The sequence below is a fragment of the Jaculus jaculus genome, chromosome 4 (genome assembly GCF_020740685.1).
Source record: "Jaculus jaculus isolate mJacJac1 chromosome 4, mJacJac1.mat.Y.cur, whole genome shotgun sequence".
Taxonomy (NCBI): domain Eukaryota; kingdom Metazoa; phylum Chordata; class Mammalia; order Rodentia; family Dipodidae; genus Jaculus; species Jaculus jaculus.
This window is the reverse complement of record NC_059105.1, coordinates 167,493,754-167,513,821: the sequence shown is the minus strand read 5'-3', so window position 1 is coordinate 167,513,821 and position 20,068 is coordinate 167,493,754. Positions and strand designations below refer to the sequence as shown.

Genomic DNA, 20,068 nt, shown 5'->3' with positions numbered 1-20,068 from the left:
CTGGAATGAGTATGTCACTAGAATCCCTGTGTAGATTAGTGATCTAAGACATCTGAGATCTCCCAGAGTTTTAATATCAAGAAATCGCTCATGAGAGTCTGCAGTAGCCTGAGTGTCCTCCGGGCTTATTCTCTAAACTGTCCAACTCCAAGAGTTGTTTAAGACCATGATAAAATGAAACCACCACTGGTTGGAGGCTTGAGTGAGCCTGAGAGCTTAACTCCCAAGCAAGCTCTGCCTCGGGAGCGATAGACTACAATACAATCACATCGAAAGGCAAAAGAGGGCGACTATGTAAGAGGTATTTTATGGTCACAGTTAGAGCTATGTGGGACTAGAAATAGGGCAGGTAGGGAAGAGACACGAAAAATGCTATCAGCGTTTTCTGAAATGTTGTTTGTGTGTGTGTGTGTGTGTGTTTTTCGAGGTAGGGTTTCACTCTAGTCCAGGTTGACCTTGAATTCACTGTGTAGTCTCAGGGTGGCCTTGAACTCACGGTGATCCTCTTACCTCTGCCTCCATAGTGCTGGGATTAAAGGTGTGTGCCACCAAGCCTGGTTGTGTGTGTGTGTGTGTGTGTGTGTGTGTGTGTGTGTGTGTGTGTGTGTGTGTTTTCTCCTTAGTCATAACTGTGTTTTAGCTTCGGTTGTTTTACCACTAAATTATTGCAACAGCTTCTCAGAATCTTTGACTAGACTCAGCCTTCTTTGTTTACTCTTTATACTAAAGTTAGGCTAGCGAAAACACTGCTTTAGTTCTCTTGCCTATTGAGGAAACACCTTTTGTGTGTTAATTGTATGACAGCCATTGTTGTCATCAACCTCCAAGAATAAATCCTGGGCTACATTTGATGTTGCTAAATTCACTATCCAGTGTTTGACAACATGGATCTATTTATTTACTTATTTATTTATTTATTTTGGTTTTTTGAGGTAGGGTCTCACTCTGGCTCAGACTAACCTGGAATTAACTTTGTAGTCTCAGGGAAGCCTCGGACTCATGGTGATCTTCCTACCTTTGCCTCCCAAGTGCTGGGAGGATCTCATTTTTAATTTCATTACTTTTAAACAGAAATTTTTTTCCCATTAGTTGAAATTTATCTTCATTTTTTCTATCATGTTGCTCCAGTTCACACCACTGGATTCTTTGATTTTTTTTTCCAAAATACTTTCTATGCCTTGAATCCACCTTTTAGATCTACAGCTAAAGTCCTCCCTCTATTACAAAGCCTTCTGTACACCCGGTTGGTCATCATCACTGGACACTTGCAGCGTTCACTGACATTCTTTATTAATCCTTTGCTGCAAGTTAATAGACTAAGAATGTCTACCTAGACAGTTATAGGAACTAATTACTAATTTAAGAACTACTACTATAAAAACCCTGCCATCCTTGTGAACAGGTATGCATCCTTAATAATCAGTGGCATTGTTAACTATTATGACCATAATTAAGAGCAACACCACACTTTTTTTCTAAATTTAAAATTCACCAGTCCTTACACTTATAGTATTTTTTTTTTTTTTTTTTTTTACCTTTTTATGAGTCAGAAAACAGTTACAACAATGGTTTTGCAGGCAGCAATACTGAATTTTCCTCTTTCTTTTCTGTGTGCTATTTCCTACCAGACATACTACTACACTAACAATGATTTTGTCCATTTACATCTGACACTAGTTAGCTTTGTGAGTTACTTCAAAAGGTAAGACGAAGGACCACATATGGTATAAGCTGATTTAATGTGGTTTCTTAAGAATAAGGCTTAACATTAGTTGCTACTTACTTATTATTGATATAGTTTTCTCAAATAATCACAAATATAAAAGGGTTACATGAAAACAGAACAAGGTTAGCAACAAGGACATCAGATTTAAATACAAATGACTAATGAATCGCCTGTAAGATGATTCAAATTTCAAATCACAAGAAAAGATATTCAGAGGCATTCACAACACAGTTTTAGGAGAGTAGTTATTGTTTTCTGAAGGAAAAGATGAAACGGAAGAGAGATACTGCTTTAACTGTGTCATGGCATTAATGGTGAACTGATCAGAAGATCAGGACTAGATCTTGCTTAACAGATTTTACAATTTAGAGGGAAGATACCCACGCAGGATTTACACGATTAAACGATGATGAGCCAGAACAAGGGGACAAAAGTAAGCTCAGCAATGGGCTGATCCTTCTGCTCAGATGAAAGGCGTGTGCCACCACAGCCACTCTGGTTAAAGTAATCTTGAGATTAGCATGTCGATAAACTCTACAGCTAGGCCAAGCAAGTATTCCCTTGTGGGCAAAATATGTGACTGTCTGCATGACCCTTTAGCAGAGGAATACATGATAATGAGGAGAGTGGTCACGCGGATGAGGACAACAGGCAGTGTTCACTGTGGGCCTGCCATACACCAGGGGTTAGTACTTTATTAGATCATGTATTCCTCATAGTAGTTTTATGATGAAAATAAATTTCTGATTAGCATCTTCCTTTTGTACAGATGAAGAAACCAAGGCACTGTGAATCAGTTTGCCAAGGTCACATACACCCTCTGGTTGGAACACCAGGCCAGTGCATTCTTGTACCAGTATCTGCCTAACGTCAGGAGAAAAAGCAGAGATGTGCACTTCCTTACCTCAGAGCTTGTCCACGTCGACATGCTAAGTACGGTTCACATTCCTATGCATGGAAATGACTTAAAGATCTTCGCATCATAGAAAAAGCCCTTCTCAGAAACATGACAGCAGCATTATGTTTAGAAACATAATGAAAGGCTCACAGTAACACAGAGAGATTTGGCTCAGATTTTAATTTTTAATTATACTACTTAAGCAATAAAAAGGTACAGTGATGAAGCATGGGAACAATGGATGCACTAACATGGAAACTGAAATTTTTAGCTATAGTGTGATTCTCTACCTCCCTGTGTTGTCCGTTCTATATGGGGTGATACTAAGGTAACAAGATAATTATAAAATACAGTTACTTCATGAAGCTTCGTGTATTTCATTATTACTTTGATTTTCTGAAATATGACATTCTGTTGGGAATTTTAAAAATATTATTTACTCGAGAGAGAGCTAGAAACAGGCAGATTGAGAATGGGTGCACCAGGGCCTCTAGCCACTACAAATGAAATCCAGATGCATGCATGTGCCACCTTATGCATCTGGCTTTCCATCTCTCCAGTCTGGGATTTCTTATTTAAAATCATGTACGTAAATGAATCTCACATGCAGGAAAGAGAATGTCCAAATGATACAAATGACATAATACTTAAAGAAATTGGGCTGAGTGGAGAGATGGCTTAGCAGTTAAACACTTGCCTGTGAAGTCTAAGGACTCCAGTTCGAGGCTCAGTTCCCCAGCACCCATGTAAGCCAGACATACAAGGGGGCACATGTGTCTGGAGTCCGTTTGCAGTGGCGGGAGGCCCTGGTGCACCCGTTCTCTCTTTTTCTGCCTCTTTCTCTCTCTGTCTGTTGCTCTCAAATAAATAAATAAAAATAAAAAAACAAAAGAAAGAAAGAAGTTGGGCTGGAGAAATGTCTTAGTGGTTAAGGCACTTGCCTGCAAAGCCAAAGAACCCAAGTTTGATTTCCCCAGACCCATGTAAGCCAGATGTACAAGGTGGCACTTGTGTCTGGAGTTCCTTAGCAGTGGCTAAAGGCTTTGGTGCACACATTCTCTCCCTTCTCTCTCCCCTGTCTCTCTGCCTCTTTCTCTCTTTCAAATAAAATAAAATAAAATATTTAAAAATACCTAAAGAAATTTAAATAGCACTGTCCATTTTTTTTTTAATGGCAAAAGGTTGCATGTTCACATAGGTTTCTGAACATGAAATTTTAATTAAAATCCATGCAGAAAAATACTTAAATTTGAATCTTCCCATGATGGTCTCCTGGAATCAAACCTAAGGCATTATCCAATAAATATCTCTAACAACTTGGATAGAAATTTATTTCCCTTATATAAACATTCAACTAAATTGCTATACCTTCCTGTTTTCATCTTGAGTATTTTTCAAGATGCAATGTCCCTGTTACATATCTAGGAAATCACTTTCGTGAGGCCTAATACAACCTATATTTTTCTGAATACAGAGACTATGGTATTTTTTTTTTTCAAAAGTGAGCAAGCAACAAGGCAAACGGAAAGAATAGGGTCAAAGACTCGCAGACTGTGTGCCTGCTGCAGAGGCGCATCTCAAAGTTCCTCTTTTTCTAGCTTTAACATAATGAAAGAGCCTGACTTTGAACCCAGTAGTCAGTGTCTAACAGCAGCAGAGCAGGAACACCTGTACAGTGCGCGGGTGGTGGTGGCCCCTTTTATCATTTGACCTTCAATGAATAATACGCCTGCCTTCAGCCCTCAGGCCTGGACCTGCTGCAAAGGTGACAGATACCTGTCATATTTTAGTGCAGCTTATCACCTCAGCCCCTGTAGTGATTGAGTATTTACAGACACAGAGATAGAAACATAAAGCATTTATGTATAGGCAGGAGTCCCCTGGAGGTGGCGATTAGGACTAGGCAGTAATTTTAGCTTGAAGTTCCTATGACTTAAATAGCCACTTGAGCTCTGCTCTTGCAGTTTACGATGTCAATAGAACCCCTAAATGAAATTACAGCCTTCTGATACGCAGCAGGGTATCCTTTCTTTGCCATGCAATGTACACGGCCAGGAAAAATTGCTCTGTATATGGGGTTTCACTAAAGTAGAATTTATCATAAGGCAGCTCTGCTAAAATATCATTATGCTGTTATTCACTGGATAACACATCTAATGACTTGGGGTGCACTTGATAGCCATGTTTCAGTGAACACAGACGCACGCCCTGATGTGAACTGGGCACTCTAAGGCTTCAGAGCGCTATCGATTTCAATTCTACCATAATTTACACCTGGCTTGTTTTGCCAATAGCTTGAACCCATGCTAACACTGGAACATACACATACAGGCATTAGAGAGATCAGAAATGAACTGTACAGCAAAAATGCATGCAGCAAACTTTCTAGGATTTTATATTCATAATAATTATCCTTGATGCTAACTGAATAGTTTGCACGACTTTCTGTTACACCCAAACATTGCCTTGGCTAGCACTGTTTTGTGCTTGGTGGTGAGAGTAATAATAAACTCCTATGTCTGTACAAACCATGGGTACTTTTGGGGTAGGATCTGGGGCAGGTTATCTTGGTTTCTCCTACCACCTTGCACAATGAAAAGATCATAGATAATGGTTGTGCATAGGAATCCTCTCTGATAGCTCCTCTTTCTCTCTTTGTTCTGCAACTATGGTGTGCTCCAGCTACCTGCTCCCATTTAACTTCCTTCAACATGTTTTCCTTGAGAAACGTCAACTCCACAACCACCATCATGAGTCTGATGGTTCCACCAAACAGAAACATCCTTAACCCCAACATATCTCCACTAGGCTTGAAAAACCCAAATGCCTACTGGACATCAGTCTGAATGCTACCCCAATATCCCCAAATTAAACACATTCAAGAGTAAATCTATCACCTTTCCCCAGCCTACAAAACCTGCTCAAAGCTTGTTGTTGTTGCTGTTTAGTTGTATAAGGCAGAAACCTGGGAGCTATCAAAAATTCTGTCTTCTCCTGATGCCAGGCCCAATGTGTCCATTCCACCTCTTATCTTTTGAACGTGTCTATTCCTCTCTATTCCCACAGTTACTGTCCTAGTTCATTTTTTTTTCCTGTCTGAACAATTTAAGATGCCCCCTAACTCATTTTCCTGCCTCTGTTCTCCCACGTCTACAATCTATCCTCCACTCTCTGCTGCCAGGGTGATCTCGTGTAACACAATGTGGTCATTAACCTTCTCTACGTAAAACCTTTCAATGGCTCCCCAAATGCTACAGGAAGAAGTTAAAACATCTTTGCATGGCAATCAAGACCCACCGATTATTCCCTGCCTACCCATACGGCATCGTTTCTTCCCACTCCGCTACTAAGCATCCGTGATACTGTTCCCCATATCTGTCATCTGGTTCCCACATAAGTGGCTTTTCCCTTGCTTTCTGCTCTTCTCACTGAATTTCCCCTCTCCTCTCAGGGCTCCAGTAAAGTCCTCAAGGCCTCGTATGTACTTGTTACCTTATCTGTAAAGTGCTGCCTGACACTTTTCTCTAACATACATCCAGCTGAATACTGTTTGGTACCTCTAGGTTTCCTTGAGCCTCTTTCTAGGAGGCTATTAGTATATGACATTATCCTAACATTGTTTTTTCTCTATCTGTCTCTATCATAGTGAGGAACTTAAGGTTCTACCTTATTTAATCTTTGCATTGCTGGTGACAGAGCCAGCATGTTCACAGTAGCAAGCAGAAGGGTGCTCTGGACTATACTGTCTCCATTACCTTGTTGCCTACCATTCTCCTGTTTCCCTGATTCCACCACAGTCTTCTCTGTTATCACTCATACTTGCCAGATTAATTCTTTTTTTTTTTGTGAGTTGTAAACCATTTTTATATTTATGTTTTAAAATTTTATTTTAAGCTGATGCATAAAAACAAAAACTGTATGTATTAAGGGACATCACGTAATGTTTTAGTATATATAAGTGGTACAATGCTTATATCAGGGTAAACACACACAACTCTTAAAAAGTAATTATCGAGAGCCGGGCGTGGTGGCGCACGCCTTTAATCCCAGCACTCGGGAGGCAGAGGTAGGAGGATCGCTGTGAGTTCAAGGCCACCCTGAGACTACATAGTTAATTCCAGGTCAGCCTGGGCTAGAGTGAGACCCTACCTCAAAAAAAAAAAAAAAAAATCAAAAAAAAAGTAATTATCGAGCTAGGGAAATGGCTTAGCAGTTAAGGCATTTGCCTGCAGAAGCCTAGGGACCCCAGTTCGATTTCCCAGGACCCACATAAGCTAGATGCACAAGGGGGCACATGTATCTGGAGTCTGTTTTCAGTGGCTAGAGATCCTGGCATGCCCATAAAAAAAGTAATTATCACTTATTTATTGTGAAAACATTCAAAATCCTTTCTTGCAGATTATTTTGGTATCTATGGTCACTCTGGTGTGCTATGGTGCCCCAAGCTGCTTGCTCCTGTCTAGCTGGAGCTCAGCACTTACTGACGAACCTCACTCATCATGGCCTCTAATAATCACCATGCTCTCAACTTCGATAACAGCAACCCAATGCAGTCCCGCCCAAGTCCTCTGCACTTAGCGGTTTCACTGCTGAAGCTGTCCTTGCCCAGACGTCTGTAAAACGTGTTACTTTGTCCTCACTGAAGTCTTGCTTCAAATGTTGCTCCTGCTAGGCATGGTGGAGCATGCCTATAAGCCAGCACCAGGGAGGCCAAGGCAGGAATACCGCCATGAGGTTAAGGCCAGCCTGAGCTGTAGGGTGAGTATCAGGTCGGCCTGGGCTACCAGAGACCCTGCTTCAGCACTCTCCCCAGTCCCACAAAAAAAGTTGTTCCTACCCAGTATGATATTTCAGCACAAACCCTGTCTGCTCTTCTACCCTCCTTTACTTCACACACTGCTACATCACAAGTCATGAGTTCGTGTGTGCTCATCTCCCATGTGGTTCTCCTAGACTCTGTACTATGAGAACAGACTTCAGTTGATCCCACGTACTTTAGAACCCCCTGTCCTAGAAGACAGCGTGGGATATAGTTTAAGCTCCTCATTAAGTATTTGTTTATTAATCAATATTCAGTTTCTAGAATAATAACTAATACGAAGTACAGATTAAAAATGTTTTGTGAATAAAAAAATGAATTAATGCTAAATCTGTTTAATGACTTATAATGAAGAAACAGATGGCACTTTGATCACCACAAAAACCCGGGTAAATCAGTCAAATGGGTACTATTATCTTCTAAGCAAAGTGAAGTTGCTAAGTCCCTTAATTTAGAACCCTAATTTAGGCAGCTAAATTAAGGCTACCTGGCTAGTTTAAGGGCTGCTCCTATTTTTTTTAACCTTGCTTTTAGGATGCAGTCACATTTTCCGCACTCTCTTCACGATGTAGTTGTAACATTTATCATACTGTTTTTGTTCCTTTTGACTAGGAAGGCAATTAACAGGAGGTGTAAGGTGCTAATACATTTTATTATAATTTATATCTTTCTCTATTGGTGTTTTTCATAAAACACATCCCTTTCTTTCATTTTCAAAAGTGGATTAGGCACTCAAACCATTTTGCCCCTCCGAGTGATTTGTACAGGACTACCCAAGAGGATACCTTCATATTAGAAGTCCTGCCAGAAGGAACTGGAAGGTGAGCATGGTATTTATAGCTTGGGGATGAACAGGTTGTTTGGGGCCAAGACTGTGCTACTGGAAATGTCTTCTGTGTGCTAACACCCAGAGAAGAACCAGTTCAGCAACAAAACATTTCAGTGTTTGGCATGTCTGTGGAGTTAACTTTCTATTGTTCAAGGATTAATTACCCATTATGTGAAGTATTCTTTCTCCCCCTGGCTGCTTACATCTAGGAACTCAGTTTACTAGACAGAGGGTAAGTAGGGAAAATAGAGATGAAAGTGAAACACACATATACACACATTAGAAGTTCTAGAAAATAATTAAAAAAATTTTTTTTTTCGAGGTAGGGTCTCAGTCTAGCCCAGGCTGACCTGGAATTCACTGTGTATTCTCAGGGTGGCCTTGAACTCATGGCGATCCTCCTACCTCTGCCTCCTGAGATCTGGGACCAAAGGTGTGCGCCATCGTGCCTGGCTTTAGAAAACAATTCTTTTAGAAGACACTATCAGATGTAGTTGGTGGACTGCCAAATTCATTAAAAGGTGTGACTAAGGCCCACTTTATGTAATACTTTTATTTCTTTTAATTATTGTTTACTATGCCAGTTAGTGGTATATACAGTTCGTTACTGTCGGGCTGTCAGTACTAGTAGGAGGACTTAGCAAGTGGCACTTGAGGGGCCGAATCGGATGCCCCTCCCCTGAAGTCGTCTTAGTGCGCTGCAGCTAATGACTGAAGCAGCACCAAGTGATTCCACCAATTTCTCTCCTCATCGATCACAAACAATTGAACTTGGCTATTTTCAGCTATTATTTACCTCAAACAGGGCATTTAATTAGTGCTTGTTAAGTCAGTGTAAATGGTCTGTCTGCCTGTCCTCCTGCCCAGCTCTTTATTGTGTTGTCTGCCAGCCCCGCCCCTCTCCTCTCTCCTTCAAGTCATTCGCGGCCAGTCTCCATCAGCTGCCATCAGCCTGGCTCCTTAAGTGTGGAGTGGAGGAAAAGAACAACCACTGACTGTCTATAAGTGAATATTCACCGGCTAGGGTCAATGATTAACATGGTGCCATACACGTTGTCCTTTAGTACTTTCAGATGACAGGAGCTAATCTAGGCCTGGAAGACAAAGGGAATTACTCCAAAATCAAGACCTTCATGTCCATCCAGAATTTACCTAAGCTTTAGGGGATGGAGCAAAGAGCTAGGGTGCTGTCCTACTGAGAAAATCTAATATGGAGGCCCAGACACAGATAAAAATCTACTGTGTACCTTGCTGGACATGTTCCTCCAGTATGATCAGCAAGATATATTCACTGTCAATAAATGAAAATTTTCATTCACTCATTCATTCATTTTCTATCCACTGATCCTCCAGCCCACCCATTAAGAATAATGTAATTTAGCCGGGCGTGGTGGCGCACGCCTTTAATCCCAGCACTCGGGAGGCAGAGGTAGGAGGATCGCCATGAGTTCAAGGCCACCCTGAGATGACAGAGTTAATTCCAGGTCAGCCTGGACCAGAGTGAGACCCTACCTCGAAAAACCAAAAAAAAAAAAAAAAAAAAAAAAAGAATAATGTAATTTGGTATTGTTTAGAAGGGACAGAAACAAATATAAAATATAATACCTGCTATGTAACAACATGTTTCACATATAAAAAAATTTCCGTTAAAGACAGCATATGATAACTGATATACTGATTTAGAAAATGCTATTAGGGCTGAAAAGATGACTTAGCAGTTAAGGCACTTGCCTGTGAAGTCTAAGGACCCAGGTTCAATTCCCTAGGACCTACATAAGGCATCTGCAGTGGCTAGAGGCCCTGGTATACCCGTATTTTCTCTCTCTCAAACAAACAAAAAAAAAAAATTAAAAATGCTATCAATGTCATGTCATCTGTAGTTTAGCTTATCATGAAAAGCTTCACAGAAAAAGTGTGACTTGGCAGGCTATGAGAGACAGGGTATTTGAGAAATTGTATGCTGATGCTAATATGTAAATGTAGTATCAAGGTATTTAATATACAACTAAATAGATGATCAATGAGAATAAACTGTATCATTAATTTATTAAGCATAGTCTCAAGATAATTAGAAAGCTAATGTTCTAGTTAATGTTAAGCTACTTTATACATATACCAATTAATATTTTGAAGTTGCTTATAAAAAAGTACGTTTATAACCTGACATGTATATTTAATGAAAAAAATTACTAAACTTATCAGTTATCAATTTATTCAATTTGCAGATATTATTCATAAATATTTATATAAGTAGTATTCTTAGTATGATAAAAAGTCAACTTTACTTTTGGTCAATTTTCAAAACAAAAATTTTGTTGAATTCAAAGACAAATAATCTTTGCTAATAGTTGGTTATATTTCAAACATGGATATAAGCATGTGGTTTTGCATATCTATGCATTTATAAATTTATATAAATATCCAACTGCATGAAAGCTGTCTTAAAAAATTCTCGAATTAAAAAAATTCTTGAATTTTTAAACTACCTATCTTTCTTAAATTGTAAAATCATTTCTGTTCAAATAGAAATAATTATTTTGTCAATAATTAGGTGAAAAGGCCAAGAAAATACAGAAAGAACAATTTCTAGTGAGGGAAATCACAGTATAATTACTTAGTCATTTTATTTGTGTATAATTGCAACTACCTAATAAAAAAATATACCACACAGGTAATTCTTCCTTCAAAAAGTTGCAGACAAGAAAATATACTTTGTAAAACATGCATCCTCATTAATTCAGAGGCATAAAACTTCCAGATGAATACTAAAAACAACTGAATTATTCATAGTATACTATGAAGGCTTATTATATAGGCATAAAAATCAGATAATACAACTATGTCAGATCAAAGATATACATTATTTTTTCCTCCTATCAGATGTGTACTAATCAAATTCTGAATTCTTACATACGTTCACTTCCCACAGACTTCTATGATCATAGAACTCCAGATCTTAACAACTAGAAGGAAAATCTCTCTGGAATATTGTATGTTTTAAATGTTGTTTCTTGTAATATAATTTGAAGTATAATATGTACATGCTTAAATTTGTTGATAATACTTTATATGTACTCATAGCTTTCAGAAATAAGCTGTTTCTCACGTGTTGATAGATAGATCCAGCTGATCTTCAGTGTAGCCTATAGAGACCTCAAGTTCTCTGAGCCTTTCCAGTCAGAATGCTAATGGAAGGATGCAGAGACTACTGTGTAGCTAGCTCTTGGTGGTAAAAGATTAATAGCTTGTTAGGTTTTTATGCTATGCTTCAAAGTTTTTAATAACATTTTCTTATTCAGCTTCTTTTTTAGAAAATAAGAAAATGAATGGAAAATATCTCATGAAACATAATACATATAAATAGTATAGTCATTACTAACATGGGCTAATTGAAATGGGTAGACTAGACTTCAGTATTATATCATAAGCTTTTACCACATTAAGCTTCTACCATACTGGCCCTAATGAAACTTGGACTTCTTCCTGTCCACTGATGGCAGAGGAATTTGTTGAGCCTCAGAAGCTAGAGGAGTGGTGATAGGAAGGTGAGTCATCCTGGAGGTGGCTCATGAACCCTGGGATACTTCAGCAGGGCTCAGTCTCTGTAGAACAGTTGGGATACATGAGCATGCATGAGTTCTGTGGTTAAGAATCTGAATCACTCAGAGTAGCAAACAAAATTCCAGAGCTAAGTATCAATGTTATATGTTGGATCACTGTACCCATTTGGACAAAAGTGCACATAGCAGGCACATGCAATACACATCTGTTGAAATGTAAAATCAACTATTACTAAAGCATTTTCAACCCTAGGAAGAATCCACTGGCAATGTGTTAATAGCAAAGACAACTAAAACAACAAAATAGCATCCCTTTCCAAATATTTGAGCACATCGAGTAAGTGCCCCTTAGGCTGGGTTGTGGTTCTGGGAAGTTTTAGCCTATGAGAACCATATTGGAGACATCAAAGAGCTCTTCTTCTCTCCAAAGAGCAATTCACTTCAGATGCTGTCACACAGTCAAATGTTTATGGCCACCATGTTTTTTTGTTTTTTGTTTCTTTTTTTTTTTCCACTCAAGATTTTGGGACTGGGCAGATTCTTGAAATTAGAAGGAAAATGAGAAAACACAGTTAAGATCCAATACCTCAGGGAAGAGCAACCAAATAGGAGCCTGGCAGCCAAAGACAAAAGTACAGTCTACCTCTGATCTCATTTCCAGGAGAGCACTCATCTTTAGAAGGGTAGAGAAGGCTCTGATTGGCTATGAAAGCAGGCCTCCTTGACCAGTCACATAACAGACGGGGTGCACTCCCCACTCGCCCAGTCCCTTCCTTTAACAACTTCTAAAAGCCCGCTCAATCGGTCTCTTATATCAAGGACAATACTATATTTGGGTTTAATCCTGTGAGGACAGTCGTCAGGTTTTTCTTTTTTTCTTTTTTTTTGTTACAAAGATAAACTTTCCTGGAGCCAATTAAAACTTCTCATTGCATTCTTTTGCTCAGTATCCAAGTGCAAAGAAATAAAGAAAAGGGTGTGGCAAATACTGTTTTCCTAAGGTCAGATGGGGACAGCTTCCTAACATATAGTAGCAGCCAGTACTTAGCAACGTGATCTTTAGAGGAACTATACTAGCAATACTTAAACAAGAAAAAAATATCTCTCCATCTACTGTCAGTTTTCTTTCCTGCTGTAGGTAGGTCAGTACCATGAGCATACCACAAAGGTTCAGAACAGAGATGCATGAAAAGTACAGGGAAACTTCAACCGGACAATCCCTCTCACTTTCTCTCCCCTCTCCTCCTACCACACGGAATTCTTCCTCCCTGCCCCAGTTACTCACCTATCTTCCTCCTCCCACAGGCATGTATGCTAGGCATGTCCAGGCTGACAGCCAACTGTGAGGGCACAAACCTATGCCTGCAGAGGCTCCTCCTCAGCAGAGGCGCAACGCTCTGCCATAGAATAGACAGCTCTCAGCTGTGCACACTGAAATCTTCATCATTCTGTTTGCCTGTTTGGTAGCTTTGTAAAAAAAAAAAAAAAAAAAGCAAGCAAACAAATAAATAAAACACCATTTCTTTCCTGCCTGCCACAGAGACACCAAGAGTAGAATCCTTGACACACCAGATAGATTCTGGAACCTCAGCACTCACCAGGACTGTGGGTTCCTGATCCAAGGAGTGACGGCTGAGAATCTGCACAGTCTCCTGAGAGCCTCCAGGCCTGGCTGGTAAGCGCCCTGCTCTGATTAGTTAGTGGAGGAGTTCACAGTGTCCCAGAGTGCTGAAGCACAGAAATTAGGGAGGGGAGGTGGAAGGAAAATCACTGGAGCCTCTTACGATCTAACTTCCACTAACTGAGAGGAAATGTCTTATAAATAAACAACAGCAAGAGAAACAAAAAAAAAAAAAAAAAAAAAAAAAAAAAGCCATCCCGTCTTGCCAGAGGAATGTACATTATTGTCTCCGGACGGAAAACTTTACACCACACCAGAATGCAGCCATGTCTCCTGAAACTACCTCCCTTGAAACAGAAAGAAAAAGAGACTCAAGAAGGAAAGGAAGGGGAAGGGAAGGAGGGCGGCTTTCTCATCCCTTTGACTGCACTGGGAAGTTCCTGTGAGTGCTCAGCAGACACACTAAGCTTCAGTGTCACTATCCCAGGGTTTCGTGTGGAGACTGCTTATTAACAAAATTTCATTTCTGCCCAGATCACTGCTGTACCATCCGGATATTTTCAGAAGGGAAGTTCAGGAAGGGGGGGAGGGATGGGTGCAACTGTGGAGGAGAGGAAGAAAAGAGGACAAAGGGAAACTCCTGATGACCCGGAATGCCCTAGCCACGGCCATGATAAAGCAAGCCCCCGCCCCGCCGCCGGCCACTGCTTGTTGGGGACTTGGTGATGCGAGTGTGTCTCGTCTACTTACTCTTTCTGCCGGGGAGGCTGAGATTCCTACATGTCCAGCTCATTCTGGACGGTACCGTAAGCAACAAGTGAAACGAGCTCAGTGATCTCATTCTAGCCCTTCGACTCCTGTCCACATCACTAAGCGACTGCACAGCTTGGCACAAGCCAGGATGAGTCAGCAGTCTCTGGTCATGAGAGGCCAGGCCTGGAATAGTAGGGGGTTAGGTCAGGAGCAAAATGAAGCAGAAAGGCAGCCTGGATGGCAGGGCTCAACGCTGCGACCGACATACAGGAATATTGCAAGTCAAAATGAAAGAGCCCCTATCAGTTCTTACACAGTAAGACAAACAGTAGCAGAGGCAGAAGAGGAAGATGCTGGTAGAGCCACAGAGGATAAAAGATGCTCGTTAAGATTGCTGGAACATTGACGTCTTCAATGTAATCTGACTTGAAGTTAAAAGAAAAAGAAAAAAGTTATGGGCTGGAGGGATGGCTTGGTGGTTAAGGCACTTGCCTGCAAAGCCAAAGGACCCCAGGTTCAATTCCCCCAAGACCCTCGTCAGCCAGATACACAGGTAGCACACACATCTGGAATTCGTTTGCAATGGCTGGAGGCCCAGGTGTGCCCATTCTCTCTCTCTCAAGTAAATTAATAAAAGTTAATTTAAAAAAATGGCGGTACCTTACATCCTATCTTAGCATTAAATACTGCTGTCTCAGTTCGTTAAGTAGCAAAACAAAAATAAATAAATAAATAAACAAACACGATTGTTAGATAGCAAGAGAAGTAGAATTCTCTATAAACTTAAAGAAATTATAAGAGCCGGATATATTAAAGGTGTACATTTGGCCCAACTATATCCTTATATAACTTTCACAAAGTGGCCAAAGAGAATTATTTCCTACACCAGTGTTGGTGGCAGGAAAGAGTCAAGTGAAAGACAGTAAGTTGAACTCTGACACACAGGGGCGACCACTTAGCGCGTTTCTCTACACAGGGCTTAGGGCGGTCCTCCGTTAAGAAGTGATGCTTCCTCTTGGTACCTTCTTCGAACATCTCTCCCTGCAGCGCGCACTATAGCGCGGTGTGTAGGGAGTGAAAGACTAAAGAGGACAAAAGCCAGGTTTGTGAGGGAGGAGAGCTGTTGTATTAAGTCAGCTGATAACTATCTAAACAAGATTTAAAGGAACCATAGCTAGAGGAGGATAATGAAGTGGAGACTTGAGAGTTATTAGCAAATAGCAGTGATGGCAATGAATGAGCTGTAGGCAGATGGCGTGGGCCAGCATGGTGTGGAAAACAGAATGAGGTCGACAGAGTTGGGAAAACTATTAAAAGGCTTCCTTCAAGTTCTCTGCAAAGATGAATGATGACCCATGATATATTCCTATTTTCCCCCAGATGTCCAAAAGTGTATGTGTAAGAGAATACATGACATTTCATTTAGCTTTTATCTCACAGAGTATTAAATCATTGGAAAGCATCTTTATTAAATGTTCAATGAATGGCCTAGTCTCAGTTTCCCTTTCTTTGAAATCAAAACAATGTTATCATCCCCACTAAAGTATTGCAAAGGCCTGACCAGTGTTTATAAATTGTCACGGTAGTGTCTGTCTTATGGTGAACATACCATAAGGCACTATGATTACTGTTATTCTTGGATTATTGTTACCTTTTTACATGTTTGGAAGAAGAATCCCTGCCATTGCTGTGTCATTGAATTGCGTGGAACCAATAGGAAAACTATAGTAAAGTCAATCGAGTAATACTGCTTACAACAATGCTTTGAAAGTTTTTTGTTTTTTTTTTTTTTTTTGGTGTGGTACATTAAACGTTATATTTGAACACAGAGGACACTGCTGAAGATATATTATGTGAAAGTCTTGGTTTGGGGTATCTATGTTTTCAGAGCATCTTGGAGCCTAGTAATGTCTAGTAACTAGCAGCCTAAAAGAGAAGAGGGGATTTTAGAAGCTTTTCCAAAGTCAACAGGATAAAAGTGCTATTGGCCTTGACCACATGATGGGTTTTTTTTTTTTTTTTTTGCTTTGTTTTTAACCAGAGAGGAAAACTTAGTCCTGTTGATCATCCAAGCCTAATTGATTAATTGTGGGTCTGACCATCTGGCTGATGAACACTGACACCCAGCAGTGATTACTGGGTAACACAAGCCCGGATGTGTTCTCCTGATGCCTCCCACAATAATGGCAACACTGAACTTAAGGTTAGTTTATTCAGGCCTTTTGGCTCAACCTCTTCATGGAACAGTGGTTGTGGCAGGGAATCTTTTACCAGACCTGGTCAAGCATTATCTTCTCTCATTTCAGATGCCTCTCCTTTCCAATTCCACCCATACCCACTCCCGGGCCCTCTCTTGGACATAATCACTTTTCATGCAAAGCATTCCATCTGTAGTATTCATTATGTTGTTGGATTCTCTCATTTCTAGTTCTTTTATTCTGAGAAATATGTGACTGGTCTAAACAAACTATACTATTATTTCACAGGGATCCTATAGGGACAGTTTTACTGTGTCTTTTTGTGTACTGGTTTACTTCAAGTTACTCTGTGCTTACAGAATAAATTTATTTCACCTAAGTCATGAAATTGAATAAAAATTCTGCCAACATCCCAATTCTACATGAGGTTAGCAGAATGCAAGGCTTAAGAGAGGGTAGTGCTTACATGTTAAAGTTATTTCTCATTCTCAGAAGTGTCCCAAGGTCAGCATTCCCACCTTTTCAATACACATGAGGACACAATTAGAGAAAGCAAGGTTTAGGTAAGTAATAGGGGATGGGAAGGATGCCACTCACAAACTGGTGCACACGTGGAGATAACATGTATGCAGGAGACTTTTACGAGCAAATCAGATCCGAGCACATAAGTTGAAGCCTTAGGGATTACAGCCGAGTCTATTACATTTCATTTTATCTTGTGGAGCAAGATGGGGGAGTGAAATGACACAAGTGGATTGCAGAAGCTTGCCTAAGGAGCTGCAGTGGAGAACCACCCATTCCTCTTTCCCTTTCCCACAGAGCTTTCACCTGTGAATGCATGCACCCTTTCCCCGGCTCCTTCCTGTTGCTGGATCCCACTGTGTTCCATGCCATATTCATGTTACTTTGCAGAAGAAGATGGTGCTACCATGCTAATCTACAGAGTTCTGGGCTGGGCGCTGGGAAAATGTTTTTGGCATGACTGTCAGTAAACAACTGTGTGTCTTGGGCAAGTCAAGTCCCTTAACTCCCCATGTCTTAGTGTCTTCATTGAAAAATGACAGGGTAGGACGGCATGAACTCCAGTTCTCTGCCAACACTAAGATTCTATGGTTCTCTAACTCATTTTCTGTCCCCCTGCATTAAATGCTCAACAACTCTGCTTATAATATTTTTTTCTGCTCTCAGTTACTGATAGAAGAACAACCCCTTCATTTACTACCCAGTATTTTGTATTTATTTCCTCTCTTTTTGATGTTATGTATTTTGAGTCATAAACATGAACATATCCAGATAGATGCTTTAAATTTGAAGGCATTTAAGGAGAATAGCTTTCCCATGTAGAACATTTAGTGGAGCTCTGTGTGGAGGAAGCTAGCCATCCAAAAGTGGAGCAAAGGGGCCAATTCACAAATGAGAGGAAGCCTTTCATAATAAGAGTCTCCAGGCTCTTCAATTTAGATAAAGCTCAAAAGCTATCAACTTCCAACTACTTTTCTAATCAATCCCAGACACCATCACAGACACTTAGGGCTACAAATTTGAGGACCAGCACTGGCAGTGATGCAATTCTTATTTCACCTCCACCATCCACTGCCAAGTAGGATTTAGGATGGCATAGTAATAAGAGCCAAGAGGACAATCTGTCATTTATTTTCCTCCAAACTTTTTGAAATTTCCCATTTGGGCTCTGTTTCCCAGTTTTAATTTGGTAACTGCCATTTTTCAGCATTTCTTTTAACAGGTTACTAATAATTTCTGATACAGAATCTCATATTTCATTTTCTCCTGCTAGAACTGCTGTTAATATTTCATCTGCCTTCAATTCGGCTCTGAATAAAGGCTGCTGCGTTTCCAATACACTGTTAACACTTTGGTTCTGGGGATTTCATCGCCAGCCGTTATCCAGCTTGTCCATACGTGGGTAGGTAGAAGTGCTAGGTTGATTATTGTAGAAATAGCTCACGGTGTGTCATACATTCTAGGGAGACTTACAGTGTATTCCCCTAAATCTTGGTGGAAACAAACAAACCATAGCAAAGGTCCTGTTCATTTTCAAAGATAACTTGCCCTTTCCTTCATTTCTGCAAGTAGAAGGCAGTAATTAAGAGCCAGGGCTCACAAGCTGATCAAGGTTCAAATCTGACACTGAAACTTGTTAGATTAATCACCCTAGTCTCTCTTCCCATTCACAAAACAAGGATAATAAAGAGTATTGCTATGGGTATCTAATAACTATTGCAAAGGACTAAGGGTTCCCAAGTCTCAATAAATGATGGCTATGACCGTCATGGCTATCTGGTGTCAGTACACCACACATTGACATTATATAATATACAATTATTCATTTTCAACAAATTACTTTTGAAGCCAGATTTTTGTTGCTTATCCATAGCTTACATTTTAACAAATTCTTAGTGCAATCAAGTACAAATATTTTATTTTTCAGAGAAGAAGAAGAGAGACAGAGAGAGAGAGAAAGAGAGAGAGAAATGGTGCATCAGGGCCTCAGCCACTGCAATCGAGCTTCAGATGGTTGCGCCACCTAGTGGGCCTGTGCAACCTTGTGCTTGCCTCACCTTTGTGCACCTGGCTCACATGGGCTCTGGAGAGAGATTGAACATGATTCCTTAGGCTTCACAGGCAAGTGTCATCTCTCCAGCCCACAAATATTTTTTAAAAAGTGGATCCTTGGGATGGGAAGATGGCTTAGCAGGTAAAGGCACTTTTGTAAAAAACAATTTTCATTTATTTATTTATTTGAGAGAAAGAAGCAGATAGATGAGAGAGAGAGAGAGAGAGAGAGAGAGAGAGAGAGGGAGAATATGGCTGTGCCAGCACCTCCAATCACTGCAAATGAACTACAGATGCATGTGCCACCTTATGCATATGGCTTATGTGTACACTGGGGAATCAAATCTGGGTCCTCAGGCTTCACAGGTGAGTGCCTTAACCACAAAGCCATCTCTCCAGCCCCCAAAAGCCATCTCTCCAGCCCCCTAAAGGCACTTTCCTTCAATGCCTGCTGGCCAGGGTTCAAATCCCCAGTAAGAGTTCATTTTCAATGGCAAGAAGCCTGTTGTGTGCATTCTCTCTCTCTCTCAAATAAATAGTAAATTAATAAATAAATTTTTAAAGTCGATCTTTAAAGATACATGTAGACAGTATATAATGACATATTATTTTGCCACATTTCCATCTAGCATAAAATTCTTCAACATTCTCTTCATATAATTTTTAGCACAAGATGAGGAACATAGTCCCAATGTTAATTGGTTCTCTAGAGATGACCTTTCATATTGACTTCCTCTTACTCTCAAAGAATAGGTATTTTAATCTGATCTCAGCATGTGTAAGCTAGGGTCCATCAGGACAGCCAAACCACATAGCAGTTTTGAACAGAATAGTTCAAATGAAAGAGCTATTGATACTCACAGAGGATTGAATCAAGAGTAACAGGAAGAAGGGAAGAAAAACTTAAGAGGATATGAGAGTAGCAAATGAAGGAGCAACCACTACTTGTATACTAACACAGCATCTCAATGAAGAGCTGTTTCCACCCTTCAACAAGGATGCAGACATTGCTGATCCCAGGAAACATCCCGTCTTGGAATGGGCTGTAGACCATGTTGGACAAAGCAAAGCCACAGCTTACTGAATGCCA

At 40.2% G+C, this 20,068-nt stretch overlaps 1 protein-coding gene across 6 annotated transcripts in view; it reads right to left on the bottom strand.

Moving 5' to 3' along the window:
- Zbtb20 (zinc finger and BTB domain containing 20) overlaps window positions 1–20,068 on the bottom strand; it is a 770,503-nt gene that overhangs the window by 298,856 nt on the left and 451,579 nt on the right. Inside the window, exon 1 of one of the 6 annotated variants that reach the window (XM_045146706.1) lies at window positions 13,431–13,593. The exons of the other annotated variants lie outside the window; for them this stretch is intronic. The gene's annotated coding sequence lies outside the window, so the exon portion shown is untranslated. Of the gene's footprint in view, window positions 1–13,430; window positions 13,594–20,068 lie in introns of those variants that run through there. 6 annotated transcript variants of the gene reach the window in all.